A 16,783-nucleotide genomic window follows, 5' to 3' on the forward strand; every position below is an offset into this window, starting at 1 on the left:
CATTGCAGAAAAGAATATCCTTGACATAGTTTAATTCAGAATTTATATGATTACGGGAACACATTTTTAAAACTTTGTCAACTAAAGAGATTATTACCTCTCTTTTCGCAGAAGGAGGGTGATGGGAAGAGAAATGTAGATATCGATCATTATGAGTCGGCTTTCTATATATAGAAGATTCAAGACTGGGATTAGTTTTTATAATCAAAACATCCAAGAAAGGCAGCTTACCAGAATCTTCGAGTTCCATTGTGAACTGGAGATTCGAATCAAAAGAGTTCAAATGTGCCAAAAAATCTCTTAGAGAGTCTTGTCCATGATCCCAAACAGAAAGGATATCATCAACAAAACGAAACCAGATAGAGTGTTTTAAGTGGAAACTATTCAAGGCAGACTGTTCTATGAAATCCATGTAAAAATTTGCCAAATAATGTTCTTTTTTGTTTCCTTTTTCTTTAGCACTGAGGACGACTTGGCGGAGGTCCTTGTTGAAATATTTGCTTATATATTGTTCATCTTCATGGTTCGCCACTGGCTGATAAAATTCTCGTTTTTTCGTCCTTTCTTATTTTATTTTTCTTTTTGTTATCTTCTTTCCTCTCTGAGTTTCATTTGTCATGTATATCCAGTGTGGTCTAAGAATGTATCTAAGGTTTTTAAAGAAGGCGTTGTCGTAGAGACTTCAAAAAAAGCTCATTCGACTGGAAATTCAAGGGGCTAGTGCCCTTTTTAATGGTTGGAAGTGATTGGAGGGCAACTAGCCCCCCCCCCACGCCCATCATTCCCCCTAACACATCCAATCAAAATTTTAAGATAGCCATTTTGTTCAGTGTAGTTGATTTCCAGATAGAAAATATATTTTTGAGGAGGACACTCCCCCACAACCCTCAGGGCAAGGATTATAAGTTGTGCCCTGGAGGCATATAAGGTTTTTTATTGAAATCGTTGTCGAAGAAACTTGAAGAAGGGCTCAGTCGATTTGAAATTCAAAGGGCTAGAACCCTTTTTAATAGTCGAAAGTGATTTGAGGGCAACTAACCCCCCTCTCACGCCCACCTTTTCTCCAAACACATCCAATCAAAATTTTTAGACAGCCATTTTATTCAACGTGGTTGAAAGTTTTGGAAATTAGGTCTTTAAGGATGACAACCCATCCCCCCACAGCCCTCAGGGCAAGGGTTGTAAGTTATGCTCTGGGGGCAAGGATTATAAAGTTTTTAATGAAAGGCAACTAGCCCCCCCCCCTACGCCCATCATTCCCCCAAACAAATCCAATCAAAATTTTGAGATAAGGGGCATATAAGGTTTTTATAGAAGGCGTTGTCGTAGAAACTTTAAAACAGGCTCATTCGATTGGAAATTCAAAGGGCTAGTGCCCATTTTTATAGTCGAAAGTGATTGGACGGCAACTACCCCCCCCCCCCCACGCCCATCATTACCCAAAACACATAAAATCAAAATTTTGAGATAGCCATTTTATTCAGCGTAGTTAATTTACAGATAGAAAATATGTTTTTGAGGACGATACTCCCCCATAACCCTCAGGGCAAGGGTTTTAAGCTATGCCCTGGGGGTATATAAGGTTTTTATAGAGCGCGAGGTCGTAGAAACTTCAAAACAGGCTCATTCGATTGGAAATTCAAAGGGTTAGTTCCCTTTTTAATTGCTGAAAGTGATTAAAGGGCGACTAACACCCCCCCTCCCCTCTCCCGCGCCCATTATTCCCTCAAATACATCCAATCAAAATTTTGAGATAGCCATTTTGTTCAGCGTAGTTAATTTTCTGATAGAAAATATGTTTTTGAGGAGGTGATTGAAGGGCGACTAACATACACCCTCCTCTCCCGCGCCCATTATTCCCTCAAACACATCCAATCAAAATTTTGAGATAGCCATTTTGTTCAGCGTAGTTAATTTTCTTATAGAAAATATGTTTTTGAGGAGGACACTCCAACTTGGTAATCCCATGGCCACAACAAAATTTGCACTTTACTGAAAAAATACAAATGAACGTGCATTGTCAGTTTAATATACATATATTGATATTTAGTAATCAAAATGTTAATATTATTTCATTTATTAAAGTTACAAAAGTAAAAACATTTATATTTTTTCAGTAAAGTGCATATTTTGTTCTCGCTTTGGGAAGGCATAGGGGGTTTTGCGCCCAAATTGTGTTAATTTCTGCTCGTTTTGAGTTTGACTCGGTTATTTATTGTATTTTCTGTTCGTTTTGGGTTTCATTTATTTATCGATGCTGATTTGTGGTAGTTTCACGCTTGGTAGATTATTTGATTTTATTCTTGTTCATTTTTTGTTCAATGGAGTTCTTGTGCCTCCCCATCCAAACTTGTGCTTGGATGGGGAGGGAGGTTGAGCCCAAAATGGGCAATTAAGCTTCAGACTTGATTATTCTGAAGCTTTACTTGATTATTCTATATATATATATATATATATATATATATATATATATATATATATATATATATATATATATATATATATATATATATATATACATAAAAAGATTGGAACTAAAGGACAATAAAGCAATAAAGCAAAGTTAAGCTTTCTTTTAAAAAGACAAAATTAAACACAAAGTTACAAATGTGATTATTCTAATATTTTTTTTCTTTCCTATAATCTTTGTTATAACTGTGATTTTTACTTTTGTTGTTGACGTTTTCACAAATAAAAACCACACTGCTCAAGATCCTAATGGCTTTCAGTAAAGCACAAATGACACTCAGGCCTTTAAAGAAGGTTTCAGAGAATGCCTTCATTAGCATTATGATTACATTTTGTTATTATGCTGTCAATGATGTTAGCGTCGCTGATGTTAGTTTCAGTAAAGCGCAAATGACACTCTAGCCTTTGGGGGTTTTAGGGGGGTAGTATCCTTACTCTTATTTAAGTTAATTTCTCTTCTTATTCGTTTTAATTTCTCGTTTCAAGATTCGTCTATTTATCCATAACAGTATATATTATCTTTATGCGAAAGGTAATGTTTTGACGTCTGTTCGTGTTTATGTAATTCACTCGTATTAATTCCTGTCCACTTTAAATTTGAACCATTATGGGGCATTATTTCTTCTCGGTGGTGCTAGGCTTATTCCCTCTAGTGGACCCCCCCCCCCCATATGCAAAATTCAGAAGCCACAGGGAAAGTATGACAAATAAATATAATAAAGAAAAGAAGGAATTTTGGAAAGTTCTACCAATATTAGAAAATAGAGGCAGAATATGTTGGGTAGAATGTCTATCAGTATTTTTTTTCTTGTTTCTGAGAGTTGAGTATTCAAAGCAGGGTAAGATGAAGTTTAACATTGGGGAAGTGAGGGTGATATCAACCACGAAGGAAAATCTATTAGGCATTTCGAAGTTTTTGAACAAAACAAATATCTAAAAATTTCATTCGATATCATAGGCGCTAGATGAAGGCCAGATAGCAGAATAGGAATAGGAGCGGAGAAGGAAGCTGATGGCCCCGAACCTGCTTTTGGCCTTTAAAAAGGACAAAATAACTTTAAATTTTCAATCGAATGACCTCCTCTTCAGTTCCTAAAATAGCCCCTTCCATTTCAAGTGGGTGGGGAAAAGTTTTTGGCACTTTTCTGGCTCATATTTGGGGTGCATTTTGAGCGGAAGCTCTATTAATATATATATATATATATATATATATATATATATATATATATATATATATATATATATACATATATATATATATATATATATATATATATATATATATATATATATATATATATATATATATATATATATATATATATATATATATATATATATATATATATATATATATATATATATATATATATATATATATATATATATATATATATATATATTATTCTTTCCGTAACAACCTCACCCCCTCCCCCTTCTGATTTGTTGGACATAATATCAGGTTATATACAAAACTTGCTCTTTTACATAGGATTATGAACAGCTGATATTGACAAAATATACGAAGCTGTAAAAATGAGCCATTTCTTGGTTATATCTAAGCATTGAGGAGGGGGGTTAGCAGAGTCGGAATTTTTGATTTTATGCTAGAGTTTTTCCAAGTATCATGGTCACTTTTTTGAAATTATACCCCCCTCCCCATCTGAGGTCTCATATTTAAATGTACAAATACATTTCGCCTTTGTATCGAATCTTGCGAGGACATTTTTTCGTGTTACATTCTTCCTTGTTCTTTCATATTGTAAATTAACAGTTTCAATGGTTAATCTTTTTTAAATATATTCCTAGGGCTATATCCCGGACCATCAGGAGGGTGGGTGTGTTTTCCGAAAAGGGGCCATGATATTTGGAAATAGTGTAAAATAAATAATTTAAAAGAAATGCTCGTGTGTTTACCATGTTTTCTTCAGAAACAGACAATCACTTATCATTTGGCTTTAGAAAAAGACAACTAGACCAATGCCTATTCTTATGATGAAGATAAGTAGTCTAGTATACGTATAGGGTAGGCTTACAGTTTACTTAAAAACTGATTCATAGGGACCATGCAGACTGGAATGGAGCCACAACCCCGTGGAAATGTAAATTTCTTCGAATTTTTCGGCATTTCTTTATTAAATTACAGGTTCAATTTTTTTTAATTAAATCATTCCCAGTTCGTTTTTATTGACTCAATGATCATTTTGTTCCATCTTCCATCTATTTCTCTGTCACACAATTTTTTTTTTTTATTTGTGAACTATTTTTCAACCACTTCCGAATGTTCAGTTACTTCCCACCATTATCAGTATAGCACAAAGGTAAGAGCACTTCCCGAGGCTTGGTTAACTTCCCAAGGTTGTAATCTTGGGTGAGACATTATATTTTTTTAATTAGAAAATTAAAATATCGAAAATATTTTTTTCCAGAATCTAAATATATATTAGTGAAAATTCGGGGCAAAAAATCAATTCGTTTTTGCATAATCTGATCTTTTTTATTTGTTTTCCTCAACTCATCGACTTTTTCCGTTTATGCATTTAAAACTTAGGTAAATTTGGTGTTTATGTTATGTAAATAATATATTTTGTGCCCCTCGTGTTCGATTCTATTCATATATTCTTGAGACAAAAATTCTCTACTTTTTAGTTCATTTTGAAAATCAGTTTAATTTTTTTTTATTGTTTGACCTCCTCCCCTAAAAATTCTTTTTGCGTGCCTGGACTTGTGATACCCATCAAAACAGCTTTAGGATAACATTCTTGTGGTTGAATTGTGTGAACTCTTCTTTTATTTCTTGCTTTCTTTTGGTTGAGAGTTACGATTCAAATTACAAACGGAAAAGAGCAAATGTAAAATAACTGCTATTTCGTGTAAAAACAGAAGACAACGATTGAAATATTTTTTGTTCGATAAAATAAAAACAAAACAAAAACTCTCTAACTCGGAATTGCTCAAATCTTCATATTGGAGCGATGCAAATTTGAAGCTTGAGGAGGTGAGACTGAGACCGAGCCAATTTAAATTATTAGACAGAAAGAGAGCGATTAAAATGATTTTTTGGGTGTTTTTAAGAAGCTGGATTTATTAAGATCGTTTCTATTGAAATTTAACAAAAAAAATCTAGTTGGTTATCTTCTTTTCTGGAATCATAAATTGTCCTGTGTTTATTGATTTGCCTTTTATCTTGTACGTATTACTCTTCAACTTTTGGTTTAAAACACCAATAATGGCAATTAAAAACAACAACAACAAAACAAGCAAAATAGTAGCCTGGAGTTACATACACGCATCGGGGGGGGGGGGGGGTGTCTTTATGGTGTGCAGTTAAGTTGAAGGCAACAATTGTTGCTGAAAAAATAAGAATTTCCTGAACGTAAAGAAGAATGAATTGTTATTATTGTATACTTTTTAGGCACCTTTTAAAAGTTGGAGGGAGTATTTTTAGTAAGATTACGTAAAAATATATTTTTCAAATTATAGGCCTACAGGCAACAAATGTCCTCTCCCCTCTTTAAGTACCGCACTTGATAGCAAACTTAAGGCACCCTACCTTGAAAAGATACTTTCCTATCAAAAGTTACGAAAAGGTTACGTTTTTAAGAGTTTGGACGTTACGAGATTTGTTGTTCTGTTGGCAACCCTGCCTCTCCTTCGTAGTAGCTGATGTATAACTATACACTTTTCTTCTTCCGTTTTATTTGTTGTAACTTCCCTTTGGCTGCTCAATTTTAGGGGAGAATTTTCCAGGGAGAATTGCCGGAATGAGATTTTTCGTGGGTGGTGGAATTTTCGGGAGGAATAATCCGGACCCTCTGCTCATTTTATATTTTAATATGGTTCTTTACTTTTTTTAAAACAAAATATTGAGAAAACTATAACAATCATAAGACTTGGAGGGTGGGCCACTACACTCTCAAAACTAGAAGAATCATGTTGAAGAAGATAGGCTAGATTTTTTTTTCCCCAGGGGGATTATCTAAGGATAGTTTTAGGTGCTCGTTCGAATGACCGTATGTCAAACACGTTGTATAAAAAAAAATGTGATATTGTCCCACTGTCTAGGCCAATATTAAAAGAAAGATTAAAATACTAAAATTATGGTTTATAGATTATTGTCTAGTGTTTTGTTTTTAGTAGGCTAATCGAGTTGGGGCAAAATGGCCTTGAATAAGGGGGGGGGGCTGAAGAAAGAATTTGAAACCAGAAGGGGCTAGGTTGGAGGGATGGTAAAAAACGAGGCTCTAGATAGCAGAACGGACGAGGAGTGCGGGCAGCTGTTTTGGCATCAGGAGTAATAGTCTTATGCATGGCCCTTTCTGAACTAAACACAATAATGACAAAAATTTCAAGGTAAGCCTATTAAATTCAGGAAATTCTTATTATTCAGGTTTTCAGTGTCGCAGATGAGACACGACCAAAGAATGGCAGTCCTAATATGATACTACATTCAGAAATAAGGAGAGGAGGTAGTGACATTAACAGGGAAAAACATGGCAATTGCCCAACCCAAATTAAAAAAAAATTGTACTTTTATTGAAAAATGGATTCCTTAGTATTTTAAATGAAAAAAGTGAAAAACAAAAAACCATTCGTTGGTTACGAAAAGCACATTTTTCCCTCCCCCTCTCCCAATATTTTTGTGGAATGGCATCAATGGGAGGGAGCCAGGGGGCGGATCCAGGATTTTGTTAGGGGGGGGGGGCAAAATAGGTTGATCCGATAAACTTGCGTTAGGAGCGAGTTCAGTTAACGCAAACTTGCGTTAATTTAGTAAATTACACTATTTTAGACTATATTAGGGGGGCGCCCCCTCGCCACCCTGGATCCGCCACTGGAGGGAACGCTGGTACACAATTGTCATGATAGCAATTGGGGCGCAATTTGGAAATAAAGTGGACTTCGAGATGTGGTGCTCTTGGCTGTCTTGGAGATCTGTTCAATTAGGACAAAAATGTTTTGACAAGCAATTCAAAAAAAAAAAAATTATATTTAATATTTGTGATTTATGAAATAAATACCAAGCAATAAAAGTTACAGTTTTAGAATAAGAAGGAAATCGGTTTTCTGTTAATGTGTGAACCAAACTGAAACACTGAAGGATATATATATCAAAATAGGACAATTGGTATTTCCAAAAAGAAGTCCTTGTAGGTAGGTCAATAAACTGATAATTTCAAGTGTTTCACCTTAAATAATTTTAATAATAATTCTACTTTAGCCACTTTTGGCTATCTTGGAGAAGTGTTAGGTTAGGAAAATGAAACTTTCAGGGATGGGTCTACAGGCTAAAGTATGTCCCCGGAAGGTATTTTGAAGTACCTACCTCCACTCCCTCTACCCTCTAGAGGGTCCTGACCTTTGGCGACCTTTAAAGATCTGTGTATTTTAAAAGTGAAACCTTGCAAAATAGATCTGCTTAAATGAAGTACAACAAAATTGTTTTCCGCTTCACAACTTTGCTCAATCCCAATTTATAAGGTTTTAAATATATATAAATACATATTAAGATTTTTTAAAAAAAAAACATTGATATGGATTAAAATTCCACTATAATTTCAGGATCTGAATGTTCAGCACTAAAACCAGAGAAAAAGGAACCGATAACCAAAAATTAAACCAAACTACTGTTTTGTCAAAATTTCAATAGGTCATGTAGGCAAATATCAGGACCCTCTAGAGGGAGAAGGAGTGGAGGTAGGTACTTCAAAATACCTTCCTGATACATACTTTAGCCTGTAGACCCATCCCTGAAAGTTTGATTTTCCTAACCCAACCCCTTTCCAAGATAGCCAAAAGTTGCTAAAGTAGAATTTTATCTAAGTTTTGTAGCATAATTTCTTCAAAATCCTGGCGGAGGGGGGGGGGCAAAGTTGGAGCCGATTTTTCTAAATCGAGTGAAAACGACAGTAAAAACTAAAAAATAAGCCATTTGGTTCCATAAAGGTACTATTTAGTACTATAAAGGCGCTAAGCCATTTGGTTCCATAAAGGTACTATTTAGTACTATAAAGGCGCTTTATAGTAGCCTAGGCTTACTATAAAGGTAAATAGGCCTATGTACTAAAAAATACTGATTTGTTTCTGTTGATGCTTGAATTATACAGATTTAACTTAGTTTTGACAAGCTTTTGGAAGAAACTAAATTTCAGCGGGGGCGGGGGGGTAAACCGAGGGGTAAATTTGTACCAAATCATATTATTGAGTTAGGAATAAAGTGAATATACCATTAGATGCCTTTTTTTATGCTGATTACGAATATAATAATCATTTCCATCGGAAATGAATTTCAGCCCCGCCCCCCTAACCAAGCCCAACCTAACCCCCACCCCCATATGTGCAAATATATATCCTGAATTAACATATCTAGGGCTAAAATTCATTTCCGGGGAGGCTAAAATGGTATATGCACTTTATTCCTAACTCAATAATATGATTTGGTAAAAATTTACCACGAATAAAGTGAACATACCACTCGAAGCCTTTCCTTATGCTCTTTACGAACATAATAATCGCTTCTTTTGAAAATTCAAATTTACCCACCCCACCCCCTAATGTGCAAATATATACGCTACCCTGAATTGGAATTGGCCTATATCATGAATTGTCCACAGTAAGGTTTCGAATAGCAACATTCAGCACTATTTTTGTTGACAGCATTACAAAACTTGAAACAGTAGGATAACGTTTTATATTTGAGTGGCCTACTAAATGAGGTGTGAATTGTTATATATACGTATTTATGAAATATGTTACTCTTAACAACTTATTAATAAACTAGTGAACAATAACTTAACTTGTGTTGATAACTTCTTTGTGTGGTTACAATTCAGGGTATATATTTGCACATGAGGGGGTGGTGTAGGTGAATTTGAATTTGCGATAAAAGCGATTATTATATTCGTACAGAACATAAAAAAAGGCATCACGTGGTACGTTTACTTTATTCGTAAGTCAATAATATGAACTGCGAAAAAATTGGACATCCACCAAATGGCTGATATGGGAGAAAAGTTCATTTGTGATGCAAATGGATATTATATCTAGATTGAGGATGCAATACTAAGTATATATCTGCACATTACGGGGGTGGGGGTATATTTTTGCACATTCGGAGGGGGGGGGGGTATATATTCTGTGAAAATATAGGTCCTAAGAAATTCATAAATTTCTTAGAAAAACTGGAAATACAAGAAGAAGAAGTGAAGATAAAGGCTCTCCCCCTGCAAAATGTGTTAACTAGGATTATTCTGCATATTATTGAGTAAGAATTGTTTTCTTAATATGTTTTCTATGTCCAGTTGGACTCCTAGGCTTAAAATACTGGTTGGCCAGTTGGCTAATTTAAAGAGTTGTATATATAGCCTATACACTGTCAAATTAGCCATCTGGTGGTAGGCCTATCCCGAAAAAACTACCGTTTTCAAACCTAATAAGTAAAAGAGAAAGTCAAAGTAGGGGGCTAAAAACACTTTCTTTTGCCTCTTTAGGAATGATATAACCAATGAACCAGATGACCTAAACACCAAATAAATATACCCTTAGATTCTCCATATAGGCTACTCTTGCGAAATATAATAACTGCTAGTGTTTGAATTGCGTCCCACTTCCCCTTACTGGAGACAGAACTAATAGTAGACTAGGCTATTCCCATCTTTTTCCTAGACTAGGTCTATCTGATTTCCACCCAACACCACTTTAAGGTCTAGCCTATCATTTGAGCTTCACAATTCCCATTCATTTCTCAGTGATTTACTTTTTAAAATACAGATTATCCAAGTTCATTAAAGGTCCAATTTAGGTTAGAAAGGAAATCACCAAAACCCCTGAACCTTCGAAAGCGATTATTAGTTACGGATTAATTAATCCCTACTTCCAGCCAAAATCTATAAAGGTTGCAAATGAAGTCTGGCTTCTTTCTCACTTTGAGGAGGCCTATTCCCTGCACTAAGACGGTAGGCCATTTCTAGTCTACCTACCCAGGGGCGGAATTTGCTATGGGGCAGTTGGGCAACTGCCCGTCCTAGACCTCGGTTCGTAAGTCAATAATATGAACTGCGAAAAAATTACCCCTACCCCAGCCAACTTTCAACCCAAACGCCTAGGGTCTAGCCTACAGGATTTCTATATTGAGCTTAAATGAATAAATAGGGAAAGTAGAATGAATACTTTTTTACTGAGATATAAGTCTAGGTTATGAAATGAGAGAGCGATTAAAAAGTAAAACTTTTACCAGTTGTGTAAATTATAAGCAATTATCCAATTTGAGGATTCACTCTGTTGTCTAGTACAAACGATTTTGGAAGACCACAAAACAAGTTTTCAACGGATAGCAAAAATGCAACTACCTGAGGGGATCCTTTCGAATAACGTCATCAAATACCGGTTCCCATTAGCCCAGCCATTAAAAACCCAAATTTTAAAATACACAAGTAAATACTATGATCGTTTTGAATCAAAACATTGTGTGTATATTTTTATGATTAGTTCAATGCAAAGTAAAATGGTACTTACCCGAATCAGTTCGCGAGAGTAAGAAAAGTTGAGTTCTGTTCGATCTCATTGGAGTTGAACCTGAATATTTGCCGGCTATGCTTGCAGGGAAGGGTGGTTTTAAGGGTACATTCCCGCCCAGGGGCGAATCTCCAGCATTTTTATTGAGGGGGGGGGGGGAAGAGGGCTCCATATCTGGATAGTCAAAGGGCATGGTATATATAATATTTTTTTTCTCCATATTATTGGGAAGCAACTGCCCCCCCCCTTGCCACCCTCAAATGACGCCCCTGTTCCCGCCCACAGGAAGATGCAGGGGAATCCCGGACCCCCCTTAAGATTTTTCCTGGTGCCCTCATTCCTTGTTTTTTCTGTTTTTTAAATAAGTTTGTCAATTTGATCATTTATTGGCGCCCTTGTTACATTGCCCCCCCCTAAGATTTTGCTTATTGGCACCCTTGGCAAATTGCCTCCCCCCCCCAAGATTTTTCTCTAGACCCGCCACTGTGCCCAACAGAAGGGAATTTTTGTTTTTACTAATTACAGGGTTGGAGGGGCAAAAAACACTGATGGGAAAAACCCAGTTTGTGCTGGCACCCCCAAATATTAATTTTGTTTCCGCCCCTGTGCATGAGAATAATCAGGACTAGGGACATATCTGAGTAAAACTCTAGTGTGGTGGCTATTCTGTGTCAGAAAGAACTTGATTTGAGTGAATGAATCTTTCAGGAACGGAGTAAACAACGGCTTCTTGAACAACAATTAATATTGTTTAGACTCATATAGCACCAGAAACATATTTTTATATGGGGCAGGCACCCCCCTCCCTCCACCGCAGATAAAATTTAGTTTCTTCAAAAATCTTGTCAAAACTAAGATAAGCATGCATAATTCAAGCATCCACAGAAACGGTTTAGTTTCTTTCCTATTTCGTCTTTCTTACCGTTGGCGAAACTTGTTCATCAATAAAACTAGCATTTATAAATTTAGATCTATATCGATCACCAAGACCCGAAATACTTTTGCTTGCACAAAAGCGGAATTAATTCAGGTGAAAATCGGTTCAGTCGAGCTTCTTTTTTCCTGTTCGGAACAAAGAAGCGAACAGGAAACCCAAAACGAACAGAAACTAAATAAACAATCAATGCAAACAGAAATACAATAGATAATAATATAAATGAATAAATAAATCTTAAAAATAGTTAAACTTAAATTGAATATGCAAATCTAGCTTGAAACAAACTAATATCACTACAAACAAGAGTTTGGGTATCGCCTCCTTCTCTCACTGTAAAAGTCTAAAACCTACTGCGTCATTGGCGCTTTACTAAAAACAAATTATATTACAAATATTTTCTTTTGTACTTAGTATTGAAATAAACATTAAAATTACAGTAAAATTTTGAACTGATGAGCTTTTAGCAATTATTATCATTATACATGAAATATTCAGTTTAATTTACTAGTTCTTAGTAGAATTGCTCAAGACGAATATAGTTTCACTACAAACAAGAGTTTGGACACTGTCCCCTTCCTTAACTGTACAAACCTAAAGCCTACTGCGTCATTGAAGCTTCACTGAAGACGAATTATATTGCAAATATTTACTTTTCCAGTTCTTACAGCACTGAAAATGAAAATAAAATTACAGTAAAATAAAATCTTGAACTAATGGAAGTAGATTGTGCCTTCTGGATTCCATAGAGGCCCTAGGAACAACTCAAGCGTATCAAGTTGAGTGAACTTTATCTAGGTCATCCTCCATTGAAGTTGAAGGAACTTCATCAAGGTCATCATCTATTACACTTTGGTTGAGGCCATAGGAACCACTGAAGCTTATCAAGATGAACGGACTTAATCTAGGTCATCCCCTATTATACTAGGTCAGCCTCTATTATACTTTGCAGAGACGTATAGGAACCACTGAAGCGTATAAAGTTGAATGAACAAAACCTGTCAAAGAGTTTGATAACCTCTAGCTTAAAGGCATCTCATCGGGTTTGGTTAAGAATGCATCATGGGATAATAACAGAAATGTGAATGATGAAAAGTTGTAACATTTACCTAAAAAATAACTACATTTGCGAAAAAGGTATAGCATTTGCGAACTGGACTTTATGAACGATCTTAATTGTTGATTGAATAATAGGGGGGAGAATGATCCTAATTAGTGATCAGATTGTATGAAGGTGGTAAAAAGTGTTAAACTGATTACCAGTTAAGGAAGCCCCGAAGGGGCTGTTAACTCATAGTCAATATACTATAAATTTGGAATAGCTTCAATCTACGTGAAAGCTTAACGATGATAAAATGGCCCCATGAGTTGACCTAGCTTTACTTCACTGATTTGTTCTGTATAACACACAAGCACCATTTGAACAGTGTTAGCAATAGAAAATACGGTCTAACGATATAGTATACTAAAAAGTTGATACAAATAGAGATGTACATGTCAAGAAAAGAATTTTAATAATGAAATTCAGAACAACCCTTAGAAATCCTTGCAAATCAAGTAGTGAGGTGTATATGAATATGAACCGTCAAGGATCAGTTGTGCTGCCATCTATACCTTAATTGAAATGGATGGTAGCACTTGCTTTAGTAAAAATAAATGAACCTAGCTTTTTGCATGTCTCTCTCCCTAGGCCCCTGGTGTGAATTCAAGAAAGAGTTTGTTACTTACTTACTTACAATTTTTTTTTCATATGATAAAAAAAATATTCACTCTGACACTTAGATTTCGTCAATTTGATCTCATATATCTGAGGAAAGGATGTTGATATAGAATTTAATCACCCTGATACTTAGATTTTGTCAATTTTATCCGACATACCCAACAACGGATGTTTATAATGCATTTATTCACCCTGATACTTAAATTTTGTCAATTTTATCCCATGTATCCGAGAAAGAGATGTTGATATAGAATTTAATCACCCTGATACTTAGATTTTGTCAATTTTATCCGACATATCCGACAAAGGATGTTGATAATGAATTTATTCACTCTGATAGATTTTGTCAATTTTATCAGAGATAACCACTCTGATACTTACATTTTTGTCAATTTTATCTGACATATCCGACAAAGGATGTTGACAATGAATTTATTCCCTCTGATAATTAGATTTAGTCAATTTTATCCGAGATATCCGACAAATGATGTTGATAAAGCATTTATTCAATCCGATGCTTAGATTATGTCAATTTTATTCGATGTATCTGACAGAGGATGTTGATGGAAAAAAATTATTCACTCTAACACTTAGATTTTGTCAATTTTATCCGACAAAGGATGCTGATAAAGCATTTGTTCACTCTGATACTTAAATTTTTCAATTGTATTTGATGTATCTGACAAATGATGTTGACAAAAAATATATTCACTCTGATATTTAGATTTTATAAATTGTATTCGTTGTATCTGACAAAAGATATTGATAGAAAAAATTATTCACTCTGACACTTGGATTTTGTCAATTTTATCCCATGTATTCGAGAAAGGGATGTTGATATAGAATTTAATAAATCTAATACTTAGATTTTGTAAATTTTATCCGATATACCCGACAAAGGATGTTGATAAAGCATTTATTCACTCTGATACTTAGACTTTGTCAATTTTCAATGTTATCCCATGTATCCGAGAAAGAGATGTTGATATAGAATTTAATCACTCTGATACTTAGATTTTGTCAATTTTATCCGACATATCCGACAAAGGATGTTGATAATGCATTTATTCACCCTGATACCTAAATTTGTCAATTTTATTTGATGTATCTGACAAATGATGTTGATAAAAAAATGTATTCACTCTGAAACTTAGATTTTGTCAATTATATTCGTTTTATCTGACAAAAGATGTTGATAAAAAAATTATTCACTCTGACACTTAGCTTTTGTCAATTTAATCCCATGTATCCGAGAAAAGGATGTTGATATAGAATTTAATGACTCTGATACTTAGATTTTGTCAATCTTATTTGACATACCCGACAAAGGATGTTGATAATGCATTTATTCACTCTGATACTTAGATTTTCTCAATTTTATCCGAAATATCCGACAAATGATGTTGATAAAGCGTTTATTCAATCTGTTACTTTGATTTTGTCAATTTTATCCGATGTATCTGACAGAGGATGTTGATAAAAAAGAATTATTCACTCTAACACTTATACTTATTCAATTTTATACAACAAATTCAACAAATGATGCTAATAAAGCTTTTATTAATTCTGCTACTTGGCTTTTTTCACTTACATTTGATGTATCAAATGAAAGATGTTTATAAAAAAAATGTGTTCACTCTGACACTTAGATTTTTTCAATTTTATCCGACATGTCCGATAGAGGATGCAGATAAAGCATTTATTCGCAGTGATATTTAGATTTTTTCAATTATTTTCGTTGTATCTGACAAAAGATGTTGATAAAAAAAATTATTCACTCTGACACCTATATTTTGTCTATTTTATCCCATGTATACGAGAAAAGGATGTTGATATAGAATTTATTCAATCTGATACTTAGATTTTGTCAATTTTATCCGACATATCCGACAAAGGATGCTGATAAAGCATTTATTCACCCTGATACTTAAATTTGTCAATTGTATTTGATGTATCTGACAAATGATGTTGATAAAAACATATACTCACTCTGATATTTAGATTTTGTCAATTATATTCGTTTTATCTGACAAAAGATGTTGATAAAAAAAATTATTCACTCTGACACCTATATTTTGTCTATTTTATCCCATGTATACGAGAAAAGGATGTTGATATAGAATTTATTCAATCTGATACTTAGATTTTGTCAATTTTATCCGACATATCCGACAAAGGATGCTGATAAAGCATTTATTCACCCTGATACCTAAATTTGTCAATTGTATTTGATGTATCTGACAAATGATGTTGATAAAAACATTTATTCACTCTTATATTTAGATTTTGTCAATTATATTCGATGTATCTGACAAAGCATGTTGATAAAAAAATTATTCACTCCAACACATAGATTTTGTCAGTTTTATCCCATGTATCCGAGAAAAGAATGTTGATATAGAATTTAATCACTATGATACTTATATTTTGTCAATTTTATTCGATATATCCAACAAAAGTTGTTGATAATGAGTTTATTCACTCTGATAATTAGATTTTGTCAATTTTATACGACATATCCGAAAAATGATGTTGATAAAGCATTTAGTCAATCTGATACTTTGATTTTGTCAAAAGTATCAGATGTATCCGACAGAGGATGTTGATAAGAAAAATTATTCACTCTAACACTTAGATTTATTCAATTTTATCCGACATATCCGACAAAGGATGCTAATAAAGCATTTATTCGCTATGATACTCAGATTTTGTCAATTATATTTGATGTATCTGACAAAAGAAGCTGATAAAAATAATTTATTCACACTGACACTTATATTTTGTCAATTTTTTCCAACATATCCGACAAAGGATGCTGAAAAAGCATTTATTCGCAGTGATATTTAGATTTTGTCAATTATTTTCGTTGTATCTGACAAAAGATGTTGATAATAAAATTTATTCACTCTGACACCTAGATTTTGGCTATTTTATCCCATGTATTCGAGAAAAGGATGTTGATATAGAATTTATTCAATCTGATACTTAGATTTTGTCAATTTTATCCGATATACCCGACAAATTGATAATGCATTTAAAGGATGTTGATAAAGCATTTAATCATTCTGATACTTAGATTTTGTCAATTTTATCCGACATATCCGACAAAGGATGTTGATAATGAATTTATTCACTCTTATACTTAT

The 16,783-nt window shown here is 34.1% G+C and overlaps 1 protein-coding gene across 1 annotated transcript in view; it reads right to left on the bottom strand.

Annotated features, from left to right (window-relative positions):
• Positions 1–10,774, bottom strand: part of LOC148942035 (uncharacterized) — a 63,278-nt gene extending 52,504 nt beyond the window's left edge. Inside the window, exon 1 of the mRNA XM_089102960.1 lies at positions 10,703–10,774. The gene's annotated coding sequence lies outside the window, so the exon portion shown is untranslated. The remainder of the gene's footprint in view (positions 1–10,702) is intronic.
• Between the last annotated feature and the right edge of the window lie 6,009 nt (positions 10,775–16,783).

The sequence above is a fragment of the Artemia sp. Qi Xiang Cuo genome, chromosome 17, assembly GCF_049724085.1.
Source record: "Artemia sp. Qi Xiang Cuo chromosome 17, ASM4972408v1, whole genome shotgun sequence".
NCBI classification, from domain to species: Eukaryota; Metazoa; Arthropoda; class Branchiopoda; order Anostraca; family Artemiidae; genus Artemia; species Artemia sp. Qi Xiang Cuo.